Source organism: Pygoscelis adeliae, unplaced genomic scaffold, assembly GCF_000699105.1.
Source record: "Pygoscelis adeliae isolate BGI_AS28 unplaced genomic scaffold, ASM69910v1 Scaffold10, whole genome shotgun sequence".
In the NCBI taxonomy this organism is placed as follows: domain Eukaryota; kingdom Metazoa; phylum Chordata; class Aves; order Sphenisciformes; family Spheniscidae; genus Pygoscelis; species Pygoscelis adeliae.
This window is the reverse complement of record NW_008824053.1, coordinates 4976627-4999274: the sequence shown is the minus strand read 5'-3', so window position 1 is coordinate 4999274 and position 22648 is coordinate 4976627. Positions and strand designations below refer to the sequence as shown.

General features: G+C 37.6%; 1 protein-coding gene across 1 annotated transcript in view; it reads right to left on the bottom strand.

Annotated features, from left to right (window-relative positions):
- Positions 1-22648, bottom strand: part of ZNF644 (zinc finger protein 644) — an 81323-nt gene that overhangs the window by 28006 nt on the left and 30669 nt on the right. Inside the window, exon 3 of the mRNA XM_009333787.1 lies at positions 3597-3652. The gene's annotated coding sequence lies outside the window, so the exon portion shown is untranslated. The remainder of the gene's footprint in view (positions 1-3596; positions 3653-22648) is intronic.

Sequence of the window (22648 nt, the reverse complement as noted above, 5' to 3'; positions counted from 1 at the left end):
TCATTCCCAAGTATAAAAAGACTACCTGAAATGAACACCCTGTTTTTACTCATTTAACTTACAACCTTAGTGTAACGAATTACATTAGTGATATTCACTCATCCTTACCAGCAAATTGGCTCTCATCATCCTCTATATTCTTTCAGTGACCAAGGGTTAAAAAGCTAATATGATTGTAACAGCGCCAGCTAAGGCCAAAAAATCATCTTGTACCTTTTTAGACTAAGAACAAAAAATTCTGTCAACTTGGAGAAAGTTATCATCCTTACTGATGAACATATGAAATAAGAGTTTTTAAAAGACTCGAAGCTATATAACTCTGTACGTGACCAGATGAACAGACAAAACTCGTAATTCCAAGTGACAAGAAAAGATAAGGTCACTCCCCTAATAGGAGTGACACCAAACACCTGTTTGTTTGGTGGTTTGTTTTTTTTTTTTTTTTTTTTAAACATCACCACCATAAGTGATTTAATGGCAGAAAAATCAACTTCATGTTACCAGGATAATATGAACAATATGAAAATTGTATGAGATTCCTGTCTGAGCCAAAGAAACACAAATCCCACATACTCAAATTCATCCTGTGCAGAATTCTGTGTATAATCTATCCTTCTTCAACATCTGTGGTGGTATTATTCATTTATTACATCCTCTACTTTTAGGTAAAGCAATACTAAATACATTCAAGACAGTTTCTGGAAGCAAGTCTGGTTTTGCCTGATATCTCAAATGCTTAAAATCTGTCTTCGCTCTACCCACTGTTACAGGGAAATTCAGCACAGGCATCTACCTTCTGTAATCTTTCTTGTTACACAGAAGTGTGACCCATTATACTGTTAACACATTGAGACCAAAATTATTTTTTCCTAACTTCCCCCATATTTAAAACAAGATAGGTACCTGTGGAGCTCAGAAGATGCAGTCTGGATGTCAGAAAACTTAAGAACAAAGACTACAGTTACCCCAATAAAGTACATTCAGTGTTTGTAAACAGTATCTTACATCTATGTGTTTTTAACTGGCAATAGATTTTTTTTTAAAAATTTCCAGAAGTCTGGATATCATATCAAATTTTTTTTTTTTTTTAATTTCCAGAAGTCAGGATATCATATCATTTATATTTGCATTAGGAAAGCAAATGATTTGCAATTAGAAAAACAAAACCCCCAAATCCTTTACTCAAAGAAAACCTACATAGAAAGCACAATACCAAAGTCATTAGGAAATGCGTTCTGGTCAAGAGTACAAGAAAAATGTTTGAGCAAATCATTAAATCACATTTTCAGCTATTGCTTTAAGTGACATAAGCTTACGCAAAAGGACAAGTCTGCACTGAGTTGTGGGAGTTAAGTTCATTGTTTAGAAGTCTACAAGATGCTGCAGTCACTACACTCATGAGTGGAGACAGAAGACAGAGGCAGCTGGGAAATGCAGGTTGTTGTTCTTTAAAATGAAGTCTTTCAGTCATCCTTGCTGCCCTTCTCTGAACCTTCTTCAGCTCTGCTATGTCGTTTTTTAGTCACAGGAGTAGACTAGTACTCAAGAAGCAATGCACATTGCAATGCAATGCATCTGTGGTACACCACAGATTTGTATAACCGGATCTGTTTTTTGGGTTTGTTCTAGTTTTTGTTTTGTTCCCTGATAAGACATAATATTTTCATTGATTTACTGACTATTCAGTTGTCATTTTCACAGAACTGTCAGAACCTCAAGATCTCCTCCAAGCAATAACAATACCAATCAAATGTCATTACACTGTTTCCATGTATTCTTTTACACATTTTTCTGCCCTCTCGTTACGTATGCAAGAGTACAGGCTTTCTCCTCAGAGACCAGCTTTTTTCTATTATACACAGTTAACAACCATTAAGATGAAAGGTCTTCGGAGTTTCATTCAGAAGATCTCATGCTTAAAGAACACAGTTATTTATATAGTACAGACTTCTCAACTAACTTTCTGAATTTAAACCAGTAATGAGATAACACATAAATTAAAAAGAGACAGACCATAAAGTGTAAGCATTAAATACTGAAAGCATTAGAAGGCCAGGGAACAATCTAAATCTTACTGTGAATTCAAGGCCCCTCCCTAGACATGATTCTTGTTTTACATTCATCCTCAGTTAAAGAAAAGTTATTTCCTTTTGCAGAGTTGTATTTATTCCTTTTCTCAAAGCAGCACATTCTAGAAACCAGCAAAGACAGGCTAAGGCAGTAAACATACCTCTGCACATAAGTATATGCATACTACAGCAGTGCAGCTTACTTTTAATTGTTCATAGTTCAGAAGACAATTCATAATCTAAGTCCTGAATCAGTTATACATTATACAAAGGAACAACACTGAACAGAAGAGTTATTTTAAATTCCTCACAAAGCATTCTGCTATAGTCAGTATTTTAAAGTTGACAGCAGTAGCTCTAAAGAAGTATTAGTAGAGCAGAAGATACAAAGCGAGTCATGTCTATTTTAAAATGCACATACTACATTTTTAAAGCTACATTAAGACTACATATTAATCAGAGATTAGAAATGAAGAACAAGTTCATTTGAGCAAACGGGATCTCCCTCTCACCTCTCAAAATATCAATTCACAGCAAGCAGCTGTATTCTGAGATGGCATATTAGTCAAACCGCAAGCAGGAAACTTGAGAAGCCAGTTTTTGTTTCTTATGGAAGCCTATGTATACCAGCCCATCATGCCCTGTCCCCACAGCAGAGAATTTACCGAACTGTGGGGCCTTACCTAAAGATATTCTTGAAAGAATCAAGCTAAAGCAGATTAAAGCAAATTGCTCTTCGTTAAATGTTTCACATAATTTCATGGAGAAGAGATTAATTTTATAGTTCAGAGTCTTCCTGAAGTAGAATATCAAGTAACTTGAAGAGAAACAAAATCTGGGCTTAGCTAAATTCTTTTTCTCAAAATAATGGGGGGGGGGGGAATGCCAAAGCTGCAGAAAGTTCTTCCTAGACGGACACTTTGCAATTGTAAATGGACACCTAAGTTCTACAGCTCAGGAGTACCAGCAGTAAATCTTCATATACTTTGTCTTTCAAATAGCTCCCAAAAGGGTTCCTGAGGACAGGAAAGGGGAAAAAAACCCAACAGAATTTCATATTAAAAATTTGAAATGCTATTCTGGTAGCTGGTCAAATTTCCCATACAGTTATTTATTAATAGAATAAGTGCAAGTTTAACATGCTGCTTTGACAATGCAAAGTACACTTTCAGTACTTTGAAACCAGGTGAGTAATATGCAGAGGATGAAATTCATTTGAAGTACTCATAATTTTGGCTCTCAACAGCTAGCAGAATGCCTTAATGGCTTTTTGACCATAACAGTTGATGGAAGAAAAGCATAATTATCATCATAATCTTAAATATTATAGGGGTGTGTGTTTTGTTCCTATTTTGGTATCATAGAAGTAATACTATGTCCATAAATTACAGTAATCAAGATACAAGTTTCAGTACAATTTTCACTGACCACTTTTTCTGAGTGTTTAGCAGTATATGCTAATGGATCCAAGGAATTTGGAAAAAAAAACCCAAAACCAAACCACAACACCAAAACAAAACTTCTCACCTTTGTTTGTTTGATTTGCATTAAGCTGTGAGATCCACTTCCACATTAAAACAAACCTGCAAAATAAAACAAGAACTTACTGTACAGCTGTCATTGTTTTCTGCTTGTGTTCTAGACTATCAGAAAAGACAGGCAAAGCACAGACACAAGAAATTCACAGCTACAAACGCATTCTATCAGTTTGATATTCTACCTGTCTCAGGGTAGAAATATCAAAATTCCAGTGGTCTTCTCTCAAATACACATGTAATTTTCAAATAACATAGATGTTGGTACTTTAATTAAAAAAACCACCAAGAATTCGTATCAAATATACACACACTAAGTGGGCAGAACAGGGGAAAAAAAGTTGCATGGCAAGAAAAGCTCTGCTGTATTTTCTGCTAGTGCCTTCAAAGTCAGCTATCTTAAGTTCCCTGAATGGGGAATGAAGCACAGAAAGGAAATGGTTACAAATGAAAGCTTTTTTCATAATCTTTTTAGCCAAATTGATCAATGTATCTGAAATTCAGTGTTAGAGGGTTTTAAACCCAGGCCCCACTAATTCCTCGCCTTTCCTAGGAAAGTTGTGTTTATTATTTTAAGGCTGGCTGGCTCATTTTAAAAACATAACTTACTTTGCCTTCATGAAGGCTGATTAATGTCAGATTGAATGCTCTATTTTCAGTTTTGCTCATGGGTCTTTAACAGAACTAACTATACAAGGAAATTTTTCACTTCCTAGTTGAAGGTATCAGACTATGTAACATTTGGAAGAGACTCTGAAAGTCACTGAAGCTGCACAAAACCGAGAATGGATTCGGGTACAGCATTTCTACAGAACTGGAGCTACTTCTAATGAAGACACAACAACTTGCATACAGCTTTACGGAGAGGGTTATTCATATCTAGACTAAACTAAGGTATCCCTCACCAGAATTAACTCTGAAAGAGATACCTATCCTCACATACTGCCTAAGATTCCTCCCCTCAATCTGTTCACACACAGATTTTTGATTCTGAGTTCCCCAGTCAGCCTGTAACTGTCTCAAAGCCACCTGCCTAAATTACCAAGAGAGTAAGGAAAGACAGATCTTTCAAAAAAGTCTTCCTGGGCAATACAAAGCAACAGAAGACAAGTCTCCAAGCTCTTTTCCCTGGCTCCAGGATCATTTCCTAATCATTACATTAAACTGTAGCCTTTATGCGTTAATGTTATTCAAAAGATATGCTCATTTCTCAAATAAGCTGTATTAAAGAAAAAAAATACATTCTTCAGTCAGGTTTTAGAGTAATATTCATGCGCCTGGAGAAGCAAAAGTGTTATTCTCAAGCAGCAGTGAAGCCCTGCTGTATGTTACAGAAGGTAAATGTAAAGGTACAGTTAAAAAAGCCCACAGAATACACCCTGCATGTATGAAGAGCCAAAACACCTTTCAAAAAATGGGAAAGAAGGTCTATGCAGGCTTTACATTATCAAACACTAAGATCGGCACTAAACCAGACATCACAGTAAACCTGTGCACTTTGGCTGGGTAGAGTCAATCCCAGTCTAACACTTCTCTCACTGCAAGAACTAACTACATCAATGACTGCCCCCGTGCAAAATAATTTCGCAACACCACTGTAGCAATTATCACATCTTCTCAACATTGCAATCAGCTGAACATTAGCAGTACCTGTTCTCAACATAGATTTCATGGTTTGTGATTCAAGTGCAGACAGAATCTTTACATCAAAGGATTGAGCCCAGACAACTGTAGATCACTGTGGTAATACAGCAGGCTGTCATACAACCCATAATACTGTAACAGCTTTTTCATGGAAACACATTACTTCAGACCAATCAATTTACTCTGTTGATATAAAATGGGAAGTCTTACCCTACACTGCCTATCTTGAGGGCACGTACTCTTGTACTCATTGAATGTGCTCTTTGGAGAAAACTTAAATGCAAGTACTCTTGAATGTAAGTATTCTCTGGTTCACAGGGAGCTCACAGACCACTTTGGGGATAAATTTGGGGTTACTCTATATCTACGTCTGACACAGAGGGGAAATGAAAGGAAGAGAGAAGATGTGCCATCATAATTTGGATACTGTCCACCTGAAGGAAAGGTGACAGAAGCTTCAAAGAGATCATCAGCAAGCAAACTGCTGAAGGACCAAAGGGCTGGCCACTGCAGCCCTGTGTTACAAGCTTCAAAGGGCCCTGCAGAATTAACTCCCCTTTTTGGGATTTCCAACCCACTGGTGTTCAAAACTCCACCCGATGGGAGACAGTACATGCAGTGGCATGCAAACACCTCAATGAAGGCAATGCAATCCGCATAGAGACACCAGATCTTAGCTCAGACTGCTGATAGCATTGAGACTCTCACTGTTTAAAGTGACCCAACCGACAGTACTTAACCAACACTCACCTCTCAAAGGTCCTTCTGCTGTCAAGGAAGATTCCTCTCACTCCAGCACAAACAATCAAACTCTAACACCTACTATTCATTTCAAGGGTGTTGACATTCGGAATAACTGAGCACCTCAAATTCTTTACCAGCAGATCCAAGAGAAGTAGTTCTCCAAGACTCCTTAGGGAAAGGCGAAGATTTCAAAATCACAAATGCTTTGGCTCCAATTTTCCTGTCTTAATTCTTATTATCAGGAAAGGAAGTGAGAATGAAAGCCACTCTCCTTCACCAGGTAATAAAGACAGCGTCAAAAGGGACTCAGAAGCAGGTAAGAAATGTAGTTACAGAGCATTCACCTTGAGGCCTCGCCATTCAAAGAGTAAAAAGGGGCCCGCAGCAGGTACAAGGACCGCTGTAAAATGGTTCGGCTTCTGATCACAGATAAGCAGCTGCCTGTTCTGATAAAGGCAGAGAACAGGAAGTGGAAGAAAACTGCAATGGTGGAGATGGGCTATATCCCACAGGTACCCCCAGTGATACTAAAGAAACACAAATGGACTGGAAGTGCTTAAAAGCACAAGCATTTCTCACTAACTGGTAAATGTGAATCAAGGCTGGTTCGGTGCTAGCAATGATCACCTTGCCCAGTGACAAAACAAGAAAGCAGCATACCAATGATACTTCTTTTCATACAATACACGAAAAAGGCCAAAGCAGGCACACAAAGTGTGCACACAGCCTGTGTGCAATGACAAAGTCACATCTGTGGGTATCGCTCAGAGACAGGAGTACAACCCCTCAAGTGTATCTGAGCTACAGAGACACACAAAGAGATTCTCAAAAAGCATTTGTTTGAGGAATAATTTAAAAGGCTCTATATACAGGCTGTAAAACAATTGTTACAGATAATCACACTAGACTAGTTGAAATGTTTAATCTTTCTGGTTAGCTAGAGAACAGCTACAAAAGCTTCCATAATACTGTTTTCCCAAGTAAACAAAACTTACAGTTGCTACTTCAAAATTCAGGTTCATAAAGAACAACTAAGACAACTACATTCACACCTATAAAGATAGCAGAAAAGATTTTATCCATGAATCTTGCATCAAGCTCAAACCATTCACAATACAAGGTTTATATAAAAGACAATTAATCTGAGTTCAAAAGTAAGTTACTACACAAAACTTGCCTAACTACTCCCCTTGTCATTAGAGCTGGATCTTACATCAAGACTAAATTTACTTTTATTCACTTTCTAGTTACGTTATTACGGCCCTGTTTGCTATACTGAAATCTCTCCTATAACATGCCCCTCTCTAGGGAAGAAGTTTGAGAAACACCAGAATGCAAAGGTGTACAATGAGTAAATAAAATTTGCAGTAATCCTGACAAGAGTTTTGATCTATTTATCTACTATTTAGCCCTTATTTCCTAACAGATCTGTGATAACTGACATTTTGACATCTACCTGGGAAAAGACACTTAACCATCTTTAACCACCACCTTCTCCTGGAATGGTTGCAGTCAGGAACATTCTCATAGAGAAGTTTTTTGGTGGGCTTTTTTGTTTGGTTGGTTGGTTGTGGTTTTTTGTTGTCGTTTGGTTTTTTTAGAGAGAGTTATAACATAATACAAAACTAGCTTTTTGCCCCCATAGCTGATTATGCTTGTACAGGAAGGAAAGAAGAAGAAGAAACAAAGCCTAGAATAAACTATACTATACAAACTACTTTTGTTGGTGTAAGCTGTGGCTAAACAGTCCATTTCACCAGCTTAACATGAAAACACAGCAAAAGGCTTGCAACTGTAGTCTTGACTTCAAGTACTTTCTGGGACTTAAAAAATGTGATTAGTTGGTTGAGAGTGGCATTTACATTTATTAGGGTACTGCTGTCCCAGCCTTAAAATCTGCTAAATTCAAAAGCCGGAGGCAGGGAGAAATTTCCTTCTAGTATCTGATGCAGCTCTGGAAAACGTCCATAATCTTACAGAAATCTAATAATCCTAAGAATCAATGCAGAAAAATCAGTCAGTAGAAAACAGAGATTACCCTAAGAAAAGGCTATTACAAGAAGCCCAGAAGAAGCTCCAGCTAAAATTGTACACACAACTACCAAGGATAAAGTAATTTCAGAAGAGGACTGAAAAAGCAAAAACTTAGCCAGCAATAGTCTCCTAAATCAGTTAATACAGCTGAAAAGCTCTTTAAATGCAAGCCTATACTGCCATTTTCCCAACAAGTAGTCAACAATTACCTTGTCTGTACAAAATGTAGTTTCCTGCTTTCTGTTTGCACAAGGAGCTTTGATGGTCTTTGATTTCTATTAAAAAGTATAAAAGTAACTTAATCTACATTCAGTACCCACAAATATCTAGAACTAACATTCAGTGTAGATTAAGTAATCACTCAAATTTAAACATGAGGATTTCTAAAATCACAAAACTAATTCCCTTTGAGAATTTGTAAAACTTCTCTCAATCTATGCTATTCCAACCTTAGTTTAACCAACTGAATTATAAATGCCACAATCAAATTTACCAAAATTAAATTTGCAAAGGAAGAATAACAATCACTCTTCTTACAATAGTTAATGCAAAGCGATATTTAAGTGCAGGTACCCTACTAAAGCCTGAATTATCCAGAAGTCAAATTAAGCAAAAACTTAACACTTCACAACATGAAGAGACAAAATTTAAGTCCTTTTACTGGAGATGCTTCTGACTTCAAAGAATCTGCAGTGACTGAACAAGAACGAGCAAGCAAAGGACTGCAAGAGAGAAGACTGCCTCCTGCATTTTGAATCTCCTGCTAGATTTTGAAAGTTATCTGAAAAATAGTTCAAAGAAGCTACAGTTCTTCCTTTGTCTATTCATCACAGTAAAAGCCACTTGCACAGTTCCCAAAGCTGTGGTAGGGCTTTCACGTGGAAGTGTTGAAATCTCTCATTTTTCTACTCGGAAAAAGTTTTACTTTTTGACAACACCCCGTATGGGACAGTGAAGCGCTTCAAGGAAAAGTATGACAGCACAGGAAATGAACACAACTGATCATACCTCAGACTGTGAAGCTGTTTCAGTCCAAACAAGAAGATTACAAGTAGATGAATCCAACATTAATAAGAGTATCACAGTAGGGAAAAAAGCAGCCAGAGAGAGTCACTTGAATGGAAAAAAAGAACTTGTGTTTTTACCATCAATTAAGTCAAACAACAGATTTAATTATTACTTCAAAAATCTGTATTACGTAAACAAAAAAAAGCCAACAGAGGGAAAAATATTCTAGGTAGAGTGGGGTTTGGACTAATAAAACACGTATCGGTCAAAAAGGTTACTTTTCCTCTCTATCGCTAAACAGATAAAGAAGTAAGCATCTAAAGATGCACACAATAGGCACACAATAAAGATGGAAAGATGTCTACAGAGAAGCAAGGGGAAATGAACATAATTTAAGAGCTGTTTACTTTGAGAATACATTACCCAGTAACCAAATATGTAACAATCAACATACAAATGAAAGCATCATAAAAGCACTAAACTGAAGCATCAGTATAAAGATGGAGTTCTGAAAACATTTAGAACTTCAAGGCCTTAAGAAACAATATATTGTTTCTGAAGGTTACTTATCAATGCAGTTTCCCCCTCAGCTAAGAGTAGTTGCAGCATTCTAAGTATCACTGACATTTAGTAAATGAGTTTACAGTCCATCAATATCCAACTAAATCGAATGGCATTCTTCACAATGAGAATTACCATAAGCAATAAGCTGCAGAGAAATAATTCACCTTCTTTCTTTATCATTTCTCTACCAGTTTATGCTACAGATCAACATACCACTTGCATAATAAACACCTGGACATTTTCAGTCACCCTTCAGCCTATTTATCTTGACCGCATGAAAGAGCTCTTCATTTGCTGCATTTATATAACTTAAATATAACAGCTTCTCCCAAATAGGAAAAGCTTAAAGCACAGAGTGACATCATCTCTCCATTCCACTCCAAACTACTAATGGCACTGCACATAACCTTGGCATCATCCTTGACATTGAACACTTCTCCTTTCATTATGCTGTCAGCAAAATCTCGTCAATACACTACCTGTGCAGGAGCTGCCTCTACCCTTCAGCTACAGAATCACTCTCTCCTCCAGTCTGAATTACCATATATTCCTTCACCATATCATCACATAAGCTTTACATACAACACCCCAAAATAGTGACGTACCCTCTGACTATAAGCACTGCACAAATGCGCTCCAGAAAACAAAGTTACATGAGATCTTGCCTACCTCGTAGAAATTGATTATTGTCCCTTACGAGTTTCTAGTCCGATTTTGCACACCCAGTTTCTCAGCTGAAACTAAGTAATTGGAATTCTAAAACAGAAAGCTTCTTCACTGAAGTGCTTTTCTACAGAACCAACAGCCTTAATGAAAAAAAAATTTCTTTACTGAAAGAGTGGTTAAACATTGGAACAGGCTGCCCAAGGAAGTGGTTGAGTCACCATCCCTGGAGGTATTTAAAAGACGGGTAGATGAGGCACTTAGGGACATGGTTTAGTGGGCATGGTGGTGTTGGGTCGATGGTTGGACTCGATGATCTTGGAGGTCTTTTCCAACCTTAATGATTCTATGAAAAACATGTATTTTGTGCCTTTAAAAAAAAAAAGAAAGATGATTTTAGAAACGTCTGAGGCAGCGCCTTCCATGTGCTCATTTTAAGAAAACAGCCTGTTACATTTCAAGGTTGTTTTTAAAATACTGAACTGTACAGTGGTGTTAGACATTTGTAGTGTCATCCTCTCCTTTCTACAAAACCCACAGAATTTTAATAAAAACATGAAGGAGGCAAAGCTAAGCATAAGAATAAAAGAAGTTCAAGTTAAGGTTGTGTACATCAAAGTAGTGCACCCCCTTTTGTGTACCACCAAGCAGCAACATCCTATTGTCCAAATGACTGTCTTTACATACTATGCATTTTTCTACAACTTGAAAGTTGCATTTTATGTGTTTGGCACATATGCCTGTAAATGAGGCAGGATTCCACTGAAATCAGCCAGAAGACTGTTTCGTACAAGATACTGAAGGAAGGTGTGAAATAAGATTGTACAATAAAAATAATACGTATGTACAATCAAAGTAAATAAAGCATGTGTGCTACTTGAGAAATACCACGTTTAAGTACAGATACTTGCATTCCAAGTCACACGCAACCGTATATTTTAGATGCATACTTTAAGTAAAGGCCTTCTTAATTTTTACCAATGACCACTGAATAATCTTTTGTAAGTCCCCTGAATAGAGAATAGTTTATCAGCTCCATCTCTACTGAATGAATCCAGTGCCTTTTCAGCCGGGAAGCCTGACAGACACTTCACCAACCCCCCCCAAAACCAAAAGAACTACAGAAAAATGGGATCTGCTATAGGTATACAGGACACATCACACATATGGGACTTTGATGAAGAGCAGACACAGCCTATTGTCAGTCCGTACCTGCCATCAAATCTGCCACCTGTGGAATCCTGACACACACAGAAATGCATCAGTGAATCTTCACACATTCACTGCACTTCACATACCCCTTTCCTGATGTACTGCATTACACACCTCTGAAATTCTTCAACATAACTGCACTCTATTAATAAAACAACCTGCAAAAAGTTTACTCCACAAAACATATACTTACATCCTTATGAAATAAAATACAATGCAGATTCCTGAGTAGATTCCACTCTAGAATCTGATCCTTATTTATAAGTCTTTAAACAGGATTTAGGTTGGCCGTATTTTTTTATTTTGAACTCAAAATATAAAAATATCTTAAACAAAAGCTTTGCAGCATGAAAAAAAACCACACTAAGGGCTTAATTTCTGAAAGCCAGAATTACGTTACCAGATACCACATACTTTGGGCAATAGTATCAGGGTTTTTTTAAAAAATTATTACCGTAACAGATCAATACTCTGTACTGTTTTTTTTCTGCAATTTGTTTTATAAGGACATTATGTTTATTAATACAATTTAAAACCATTAAGCAATTTTTTGGGGGTAGAAAAAGCAGTAATTAGGTTTTAAAAAATATTTACTAGAATTTAGTTTTTCCAATAAATAGATTGGTATTCTAAAACAAGAAGCCTGATGATATCCATTAATATCTAAATGGATTTAAATCTCTGTTCCCATTAAGGACACTTTCACCTAAAAGCAGTATCTCGCACAACATTTCTAATAGTAGTTAAAGCAGCACATTAATAGTCAAGCCATGTTGTTACTGTAGCAACAATGATTTCTGGTAGCCATTTTCTTTTCAGCTTTAACACTGTTCCAAAGCCAACAGTCCTTACTGCAATCTCTGTTTAAACCCAAAGGCGGCAAACTGCTCAGCAGTTTTCTCTCTGGCTACATGCTTCAGATACCTCCCTCTAGACTGCCTTCTTCAGTGTAAAGTACTTACCTAACAGTATTCTCTAATGCTGGACTCGACACAATTTCAGTTTACACTAATGAAAATGTAACAGTATGGCAGTCCACTTTTTAACACCCCCCCCCATATTTAGGAGACTGAACAGTCTGCAGGACACTGGAAGAGAACAGCAGCGATGCGATTCATTATTTTAACCCGCAGGCTCTAAGAACACAGCCCAAGACAAGATTACCAGGTAGCAGGCTTACAGCCTTGGTCATTACACTGACAGCAGCCACAGAGAACCCCTTCTCAGATCACAGATTACAAAATCAAAGCAGGTGCTGTAGCCAAAAGCAATTTCTTAGTAGACTGACATCCCTCTGAATTTTCTGTATTTAGAAAACTGTTTTAAGACAAAAGTAGCGTACACATTCATTTCCAACTCCTCCTCTACATTTCTGCAGTCTTAAAAATGACACCACCTGAAACACTTTCCCGGCTTTCTTAAGACTTCAATGCAGTTTTTAAAAAAGGTTGACCCTAAAATCCTACAGCTCAAAATTAGTGATAAATGACACTATCTTCACTTCTTTATTTAAAAAAAAATATAGATATCTCCCTTTCTTGCACCATGACAGTTTGAAAGAAAGCAGTGGTGGGAGGGCACTAATAAGAAAGTGAAATGCATAACCATTCCTAAGAGCGATGGGAGGAAATAGCAAACTGGTATTAACGCATAAGTACCCCCCACAAAACAGGATCCTAAGTCCAAATTCAGTTCCTCACAAGTTTGTTCCAGTTGAACGGGTAGCTATGCTGGGATCACGAGCTCTAATGCCTGCTGTTGTCTGTCTAGACAGCGTTTCTGACACTTCCCATAGACCACGGCAGGAAAGGGAATCTCCTGTTCATAGCCTCAGAGGAAGTGTATTTTCTACGCATGTGAAAATGTCAAATCTAACAAAAATTTCCTAGGGATTTCATGCACACTTAGATTTCCGTAAGTATTTGTAAACCTCTGCTTATAAACTACTAATAAATATCTCGTATGTAAGGGCTTAAGCTTAAAATGAAGGTAGGTTTATGCTGAACTCTTGAATTGGTGTAGCTGAGACATTTTATTCTGATATCTCTATGACAGTAACCTCCAGCAGAGGACAGAGTAGACGGTCTGGAGTATTAGCATCTTTAAACACCACCGCTAACTCCCAAAGAGCCTGCTTGCTTATCAGAGGACTAAGCTGCCACTACAATGAACGTTCCGGTATGAAGAAAATAGCGATATAAAATAATCACCTAAAACCACAAATTCCAGTACTGGCATTCTTCCTGCAATAGTTCTGTCCAAATAAAATATACATGTATTTTATACAACAGGATTCAACTACTGCTTATCAGATTTGAAGGGAAGCTACAAAATACTTTGCTTTCTAGTTGGGTTCATATACATGCTATTATAATCTATGAAAGATCACTTTGTGGAGTCACATATACATAACCAGTAACGCAACGCCTTTCCTTCATTGTGCGGGAGCCCGCTTTCTGATGACAGAGGATTGGTTTTGGTGAAGCAGTGAAGTTAGAATATGTTGTCAACGCTATCACCTTAATAGCTATTGAAAATGGTTTTTAAAATAAGTAAAAATCCATTCGTCACTGAGCTACTCAGTGTTCCCTCTTGGTTTGGTGGCACTTTAAGCTTCCACCATTGTCCATCGCCTACATAAATAGGAAAAAACTATTTCCTACTTTAGATAAGCTGTAGGAATGCGACATAATTAAACCAATTGTGGTTTTTTTACATCTTTATGCTAGACAGCTGCATTAGGTCTTTTTTTTTTTTCCAAAATAGGAACAACCCACATCTTACAACCCAGGTTATACTACCACACCTGGCCTGCATTAGGTCGCAAATGCCTCCACACACCTCTTTGAAATGTAGTTTGAGACTACTAGTTACCATTTTGAACAGTCCATCACACCAGCCACACATCACCAGCACCACAACCACAGATCAGCTCTGACACAACATCCATGTCTCATTAGCAAGCTCCTATTCATGGGCCCTGTGTTCAATCAGACAGCATCCACAAGTTTTATTACTAACACACTTAATTCATCACCGTGCAGGACTGTTTCCTATAGTATAATTTCCAAGTGTTTTGTAACGTTACTAAGCCTTTGCTCAAAAATTATTCTATGAAAAGCATTTTGCTACGAAGCAGATATTCTCAACATCTATCCCAAGGTCTCTCTAACCAAGTTATGCAGCACCTTGAAGTCTACTTTCTACACTGATTAATAAACTTCTATGGAGTCTCCACGTCAGATTGCAAGAAGGTATAGCAAGTCCTAGGCAGGCTTCACTTCAAGGCTAGGGCTTCATTAATCCTTCCCTCTTCAAACTTGAACCCTTTAAATGCTTGTGGACTTTGGTCCACCGTTCACTTCCTTTTGCTTAGCCATCAATTGGGCAAAAGCCTTCTATCTTTGATTCTTTCACTATTTGAATTAATTCTTCCGAACACATGACAGCCAATGGACAAACTCAGTCCTTCCAACTTGTATTTTTTTAGTAATAAGATATCTGGGATTTCAGGTGTAAGCGTGCAGCGTTTCATGCAAAGACTTACCTCCGTTCATTTGCATACACATAGTAAAGTATACTGTATTTTACTGCCTTGTCACATCTGCAAATGCGTATCTTCTGGCCTAGTTTCCACTAGCTAGCTGTAATGATACACAACCAATAAACTCAGGCAGGGCATACAGGTTCTAACAAATGTATTTAAGGGTCACAACATACCTGCCATACCACAAAACAGAAAACCCATTACATCGCATGTGTTTAGCCACTTCATCGCCACCATTTTGGTCATGTGACATACACTGCTACTCACATGAAATACTGATCTCATGATAAAAGTGCCGACGTCTCCATCATGTGATGAATTACAGCAGTGAATATCCTTGTTCTGGCTACAGGAAAGCATCCTTCTGGTACGTCTCCAGAGAAGTTGTAAGATTTTCATAAAAGACAACAGCAAAAAGCATGCCACGTTGGTTACCCACTGGCTGTCCTTAGGCACCTAATCTGGTTGGGGCTAAAAAGATATATACACTTGGTTTGTCAATTTTCCCCGACCAAAACAGATATCCCAACCAAACTTTCAAAAGTAGCTCAAGAAACAGAAGAGAAGACTTAAAAACCTGAAAGAAATAAGGCAAAACTGTTCGGTGGAATGAAAGTGAAGTCACAGCGAGATTAGTTTGAACAAAGTCACCCTGGGTTCTAGTATTAATATTACTAAGTTGGAAGAAGACTTTGTTTTAAGATGATCATGGAAACCACAACACAAGGGACCACTAATTAATCCTCCCTCCTTTATATTTACATCCTTTGAAAATAATATGCGTCAGCATGCTTCAGGCTCAGCTTACTAGATGGACCTAAAGCCAAGCTATTTGAAATATATTAAATAGAACTTCATTTAAAACAGCACCCAACATCCTAAACGTCAAAATGATCACTTCGCAGAAGTCAAACAAACCCACTTTTCTCTAAATGGCTTAACAGACAAAAAAACCCAACTCGTGATTAACGCTCCAAATGACATGAAGAAATGTTCTGCTAGGGTACTGCAATACTTTTTACACAAAAGTATAAACCCATCTCTCTAATTCCTTAATGGACATCGCCGGACTTCTGAAGAGACTACAAAACCTGGATGTCTTCACAATTTTACTAAATGTCAATACACTACCCTAAATATGGCCTTAATTTAGGACTTTGTATCTTGTTCTGTAACACAATACTCTTACACTGGAAAACAATAAAAAATATTTTAATTGTCTCTATATAATTGTTTATAAAGATCTACCCGGAGAGATAAGCAAAGGAACACACATAAACTGTGTGTGCACACACACACAAAACTCCTGTAACGATTACAAAAAAAACCCCTCCCACTGTAACATCACAGGTTTTTTGTTTGTTTGTTTCTGACACAAATCCTTGCTAGGCTACCTCTTGCACATCATCTTCTCTGCTAACCTCTGCTAGAACTTCACTGGACTGAAAAATGGAAGGCAAATTCCCAAATTGTTGTTTTTAGTGTCTAAAAGACATTTCTAAAAATAAATTATCACAGTACCTGTATGGTATTTTTAGAAATAGTGTGACGCTTCAGTTATATAGGAACCTGAATGGTTTCTCCCATCATTTCTCTTTTTGGTTCCTTCCCTGGTGCAGAAATATGGTTATGCCTGTCAATGCACATTACTGCTGGTAAAACTGTGAAAAGCAACAGCCTTCTTACAAGGGCAGTAGAGAGGTAGACCTGGGTAACAATTTTTTTCTGGACAAGCTGTTCCTCTTTCTCTCCAACCCTCGCACGTGCCAGGAAAGGAACTGGACCTCTCTCACCCACCAGCACTTTCTGCCCCATGTATAGAAGTGAGAATCACTGTGAACTTAGCCAGTAAGTCTCACCACCTAAAAAGTCTAGGAATGGGGGCTTGTCATTTACAGGAACATGGCACTGAATACTAGTCATGTACCTACCTTACTTCAAAACACTAACAAAAGGAGAGGTCTGTGAGAATCCGTGCTAAAGCAGCTAATCAGAAAGTCTACCACTTCTCATCACAACACGTGTCGCTATCATCCAATACATTGAAGGCTTTATAAGGACACAGAAAAAGACAATCACTGTCCCAAAGCACTTACAAGAAAACAAGTCAGACAAAACAAACCTTCAGAGGTTTCCCCAAAGCAAAGATGCAGAAAGAATATACAACAGACAGTATCTACGGTCTTCTTTGGTTTATGTACCACACAAGCAACCTTTCCACCTCAGTTTCATCCGCATTTCAGTTCAGTTTGCATACCAGACATGCAAACTCTACTCCCTCCCATTCTGTAATTGCTCCAAAGCCTCCGAATTTTTTCATCGCAGCTTATCTAGGTTAATTCACCATCACATGTCCCCCCAACTTACCTTCCTCCTTCTTCCCCAGAAGAAAACTGCCACGATATATATTTTTTTTTGTTAGTAAGTACCTGAGTAGGGGGCACTAACTGGTATTTTGTTCTCAACTTCCCAGAAGATGAAAAACTGTTTTTAAAGTAACCTCAGAGTTCTAACGTTCATTATAATTTGTATACAATGCAGTTATTTTCATTACATGCCACAGGTTCTCAGTTTTTAAGTGTTGCTCAAGAACAGAAAAGATTAGGTGATTTAACCGATGTCAAATGTATGTTAAAAAAAAAAGGAAGCAGAAGGGGACAGAGTACCCACTTCACTGTGGGAGAGAGCTGGGAGAAGCCAGCTGCAGAACTGTCACTTCCCACTCCCTGTGATAGCACATATAATCAAGACTTTCTCACGGAATATACACTCATAACAACTAGGGTATTAAAACAACAAAAAGCAGCACCCCTGTGTGAAAAAAAACGTTATTTATATCAGAACTTTTCAGGCAAAGGCTGTCCTCTGTTGAAAATATCATTTCTAATACCAAGCCAACTTATACTAACAACAACAAAAAAAAGCTTTTGGAAAAAATACTCGCCTTCTCTCTCCTCCCCACCAGTTACCACAGGGGAACAGAGAATCTAGTGTCTTTGGTGAAGGCTCCTAAGAACATGCGTAAGAATACACGGTTTCTTTGCAAACAAAAGAATCATACATACAATAAACACTTCAATAACCTACAATCACTGTTTTAGTGCTCAGGAGCCTAATTTTAGGATATAAATTCTATAAAGTTCCTACCTCTTCTGACTGAAAAAGATTAATTTGGAAAATTAAGTTTAATATTAGAGATAGTTTCTGAAACTCTACAGCCACAAAACTGTTGTACGTGCCTACACTTGAAGATGAAGAAAGATATCAGCAACAAAAATTTTGAAAAAGCCCTTAACGTTTATAAACATCTCGTCAAAAGCTACATCAAATTGACAGTGCTCCTAGGAGAGCTGAGTGGAATTGGAAGCAAACAGCAGAAATATTCAGAGGACAGCCACCTGAGAAGCCAAAAACCGAACTTAAAAAAAAAAAGCAACCTATGAACCAGTACACTCTATGAAGAGCAGCAAAACAAAACACCAAACCAAATAAAAAAAAAAAACAACCATAACCACCACCCATCACCCCACTGACTGCAGCCAGACAAGAAACAGATACCTACCACTTCCTACTAGCAGCAGCAAGTAGCAGTTTCAGAGCTGCCATGCTTGAGAAGCAGATATAAGTAATAGTTTTCCAAAAGCAGTCCTCTGACCTCCTGTTGTACGCCTTTGCTGGAAAGAAACCTTGGGTGGAAATCCCATCCCTGTCCCCATCAGAGAGTCAATCTGATAGGATAATGCTATCAGTGCACCGAATTATTATTCTGTGAAGAGGCGGGCAGAAGGGATTCATGACTACTTTTCAACATTGCAACGATTACATTTGTTAAGGAATTCCTCATTTTTTTCCACTCAAACTAAAAAAGGATGCATCAGGTAAAAGCCTGTAAATAAGGGTAAATTATACAAGACGTATACCTTGCACCTTGTTTTGCTTGTGTTCTACCACTTTGTTGTGGAAAGTATTTTTACAAGGGAGTGCTAATGGCTGGCCCAGAAAACAGGAAAGTTCCAATGATCTCAATCCCTGTCTTCAGCTACAATTGGACAAATCAATAAGGCACCTGTAATTCCTTCCATCCTGTTTCCCAAGGTGCCTCCTTTCCCCGCCTTCAGCTGCTTTGTGAAGACCATAACGTTATCAAGTACTCATTTAAGGCAAGCAAAAAATATAATAATTCAAAATAACGTCCCTTTATAAAAAAAATCTGATTGCAAATATCTCAGACTGCGACTTGTACCTTTTTTATTTTCACTCAGAAAAGAGTAAGACTGTACTCCAAACAGTCTCCAAAACTCCAAAGCTTTTACACGTACGGTAAGTATCTAACTTGCAACGTTAACCATACTGAAAATAAGTTACTACACACTAACAATAGGCCTGAAATATTCCAAAGCCCAGCAATCTGACCTATATTCTGATTTGAGCACAAACTTTGCATCCTCTGGATTAAGTTTCAAGAAATACTGAATTACTAAATATCCCATCATCCTTCAACTAGTTGATTATATGTAAGATTAAGCACTCAGTATCAATCAAAAGATGTCAACTAGAGATTTACCATTTCCAGTAGCTGGATTTAGTCACATTTGAAACCAGCAATTCCCATACCAAGGGTATCACAATTACATCTACCGGAGTGAGAGTTCTCTGTATTACCAAGTTCCCTCAGAAATATTAAGTCAGTTAATATTTAGTGTAACCAAACCCAAAAACTGCATACTCACTGTTAAGCCACTGTCTTCCCCCCTTTAACCTCATTGGCAACGTAAGGGCGTTGCTGCAATATTTTATCAACGTAACAGCTGCTGTGTACAGTTGAACAGTGACAGAAATGCAGCACAACTGGACACTCATTTTTATCTGGATTATTTTATTTCCTTACTTTTAAATTTAAAAAAGGTCGCTCTCCTTCAATGAAGCGACACCACTTATAAGTACCAGAGCATTCAGGGTAGACTTTGTACCAAGATGAAATACTCATTACATGACACTGCATCGCGTACTTGGTAACGCGACTGATCCCGTGACTATCATGCTCTGTCCAATTTTTTGAAAAAGCACACATTGGAAGTTTATGCAAACTCATGAGATGGTCTTTCTTGACAGACAGCTGTGATTTGAGCATCAAATTACACCTCGCAGTACTACTGTAGAGATGCACTGTCTTTGCGTCCGTTTTTACGTAACCAGGGAAGTCGGAGTGACCATCTCACCCCCTTGCCTATCAAAAAGAAGCCTTTCTACAGTTCTGCGGACACCACAGGCATGGCTTTTCTACCATCACTGCTTGTGTGAATGTTTCCTATTAACTGACACAAGCTTTGATTTAAGGGACATGATGTATACAGGCATGAAAGTGTATGTGCCTTTTTTTTTTTAATTAAGCATGGAAAGGATATTTTTTCATGATACTACAAACTACATGAAATCTTTTAACCCAGAGAGCATATCAGCCAGAATGACCAACATTCACAATTTCCTTGGGTAGCTTAAACTCTCTTTCCAGTAGCTATGTGAAGTTTGCATCTACGCTGAAAAAAAAAAAGCAGCAGCAAGGAAAAATGTTAGTTATCAAAAATCAGCTTATACTTAGAGTGGTCAAGAAGATAAGTGAATATATCTTTAGAGAAGACAGACTTGTTTTGGTTTACTTCACCAGGGATTTCTTTACACTCTGAAGTTGGGTGGACACTAGTTTCATGTGAAGGAATCGGGCTTTGGAGGCTATACGAACTTAAACCAGTCTCAAAGTCAATTTAAATTGAGTGCAATATTGTTCAGATATAACCTAATTTTATTGAATTATTTTCCTCCCAATCTCTGAATACATAATACAGTATAGTCACAATCCAGAGCACAGAGGGAACTAATTCAATTTGGCTTAAAATAACTGTAACATTAGAGTAGTGCATTTGGTATTAAAATAATAGAGGGAATAAAACAAGTATCTTAAGGCAGTCCTCTAACAGCTGCATCACTTGAACTTTGTTGAAGACAAAAAGTTGTCCGAAAATGGAAAAACGTGAGGAAAGCGAGTTATTGACTAGCCAAACACACGCAGCCAATCAGCAACTGTTCAAAGACCTTTAATTCAAACCAACTTCAGGTGAAACTGCACAGCAAGTGACACAACTACTCTGTATTTTTTCCAGTTTTAAGGTCTCAGATCTTTTGCAAGCTGGTAAAAAGTCTGAAAGTGTTTGAAATTAATAACTGTGTGTGAACACGTGTGTGTTTTATTATTACAGAGAATTTTATTCCCTTTTCAGTTCCGTTTTCTCCAGAAGTGACTTCAAAAGGCTTGAATAAAAAAGCAAAGTATACATGCTAGTAGGCTCTGCTAATACTTGCAAGTATAAGCACAAACTCTTTCACAAGAAATTCCACTGACAACCCTTGAATTCAGTGTCCATATTGAAATTCAGCCTACACTGTTATTTTAAAGTGGAAGGCATTGCCACTATTGTTTAACATCCTGTTTATTCAATTGCTGATGTTCCTATTTCAATCAATTGTTGCTGTACTAAATAACCTCACAAGGATGCTCTAAGTGATCAGTGCCTTTTCCTCCTACGAGCCAGGTCACCTGTTGAGATTTCAAGACAGCAGTATTCTCTTTTAGCATTCACTCAAGAACTTTCATACACATTTTCCTAGGCCTATGCCTTCTAGTGCCACTCAGTATAAACTAGATGCTGGACTTGATGAACTTAAAAAAAAAAAGTCAGAGTAGTACACCTTTGCTCTGATTTTGTTACAATGATATTTGCCAAGGATTTTTTTAATATAAAAAATACCATACGGATTAGAGAAAACAACAACAAAAAAAAATCTATAAAAAGAAGTTTCTTTGGTGACATTAACAATAACTTCTTTTTTCCTCCACAAAACTCCTGCTTCTTGGGCAATTTTTTTTGCTATTACAAAAATCAATTTGAATGAATGCTAGACATCAGAAGAAACTATTTTAAGACAACATTTTGAAGATTATTAATTTCAGTTCTGGTTGTAATTCTTGTATAACTCTGCACCACATCCCTCTGCAGTTACATTAGACAGGTTTGCAACATCAGCTTTGATTATAAGTCAGCGTAATAGGATTGTCACACTGCACTGCTCCTCCATGCACTCTATAAACTCCTCTCCAATAAGAAAATTGCTGCATTTTCTCTGCATCTAAGTGACCCATTAAAAGCTGCTCCAGATCTATTTTGCACTGTCTAATCAGTCCATTTATTCTGCCCTCAAATCACCTGCCTCACACAAGTCAGGTAGTGAAGAATTCCATGCGGAAGAATCACATTAAGTTACCAAAACTCTAAAGCACTTCACTCTTAACTATGAAGAATCTTCTCTTTAGAGATTTGTTTTGTAATTTGAATGAAAAATGATTTTGCAACTTGTATAAAAAAAGAATACTGTATTGCACAAACTTCTCAGTAAAAGGTACAATTCTGTGGTGGAATTCCGGAGATGCTTATCAGCCTCTTAAGAGTGCTTGTCCCATGTGTTAATTCATTAATCTATACAACATGCAGTGGCTTCTTACTCTAAAATCTGGTGCACATTCATTCCCCATATGCGTCTGAAAGCTAAGTTCCATGACACAATCTTCATAATTA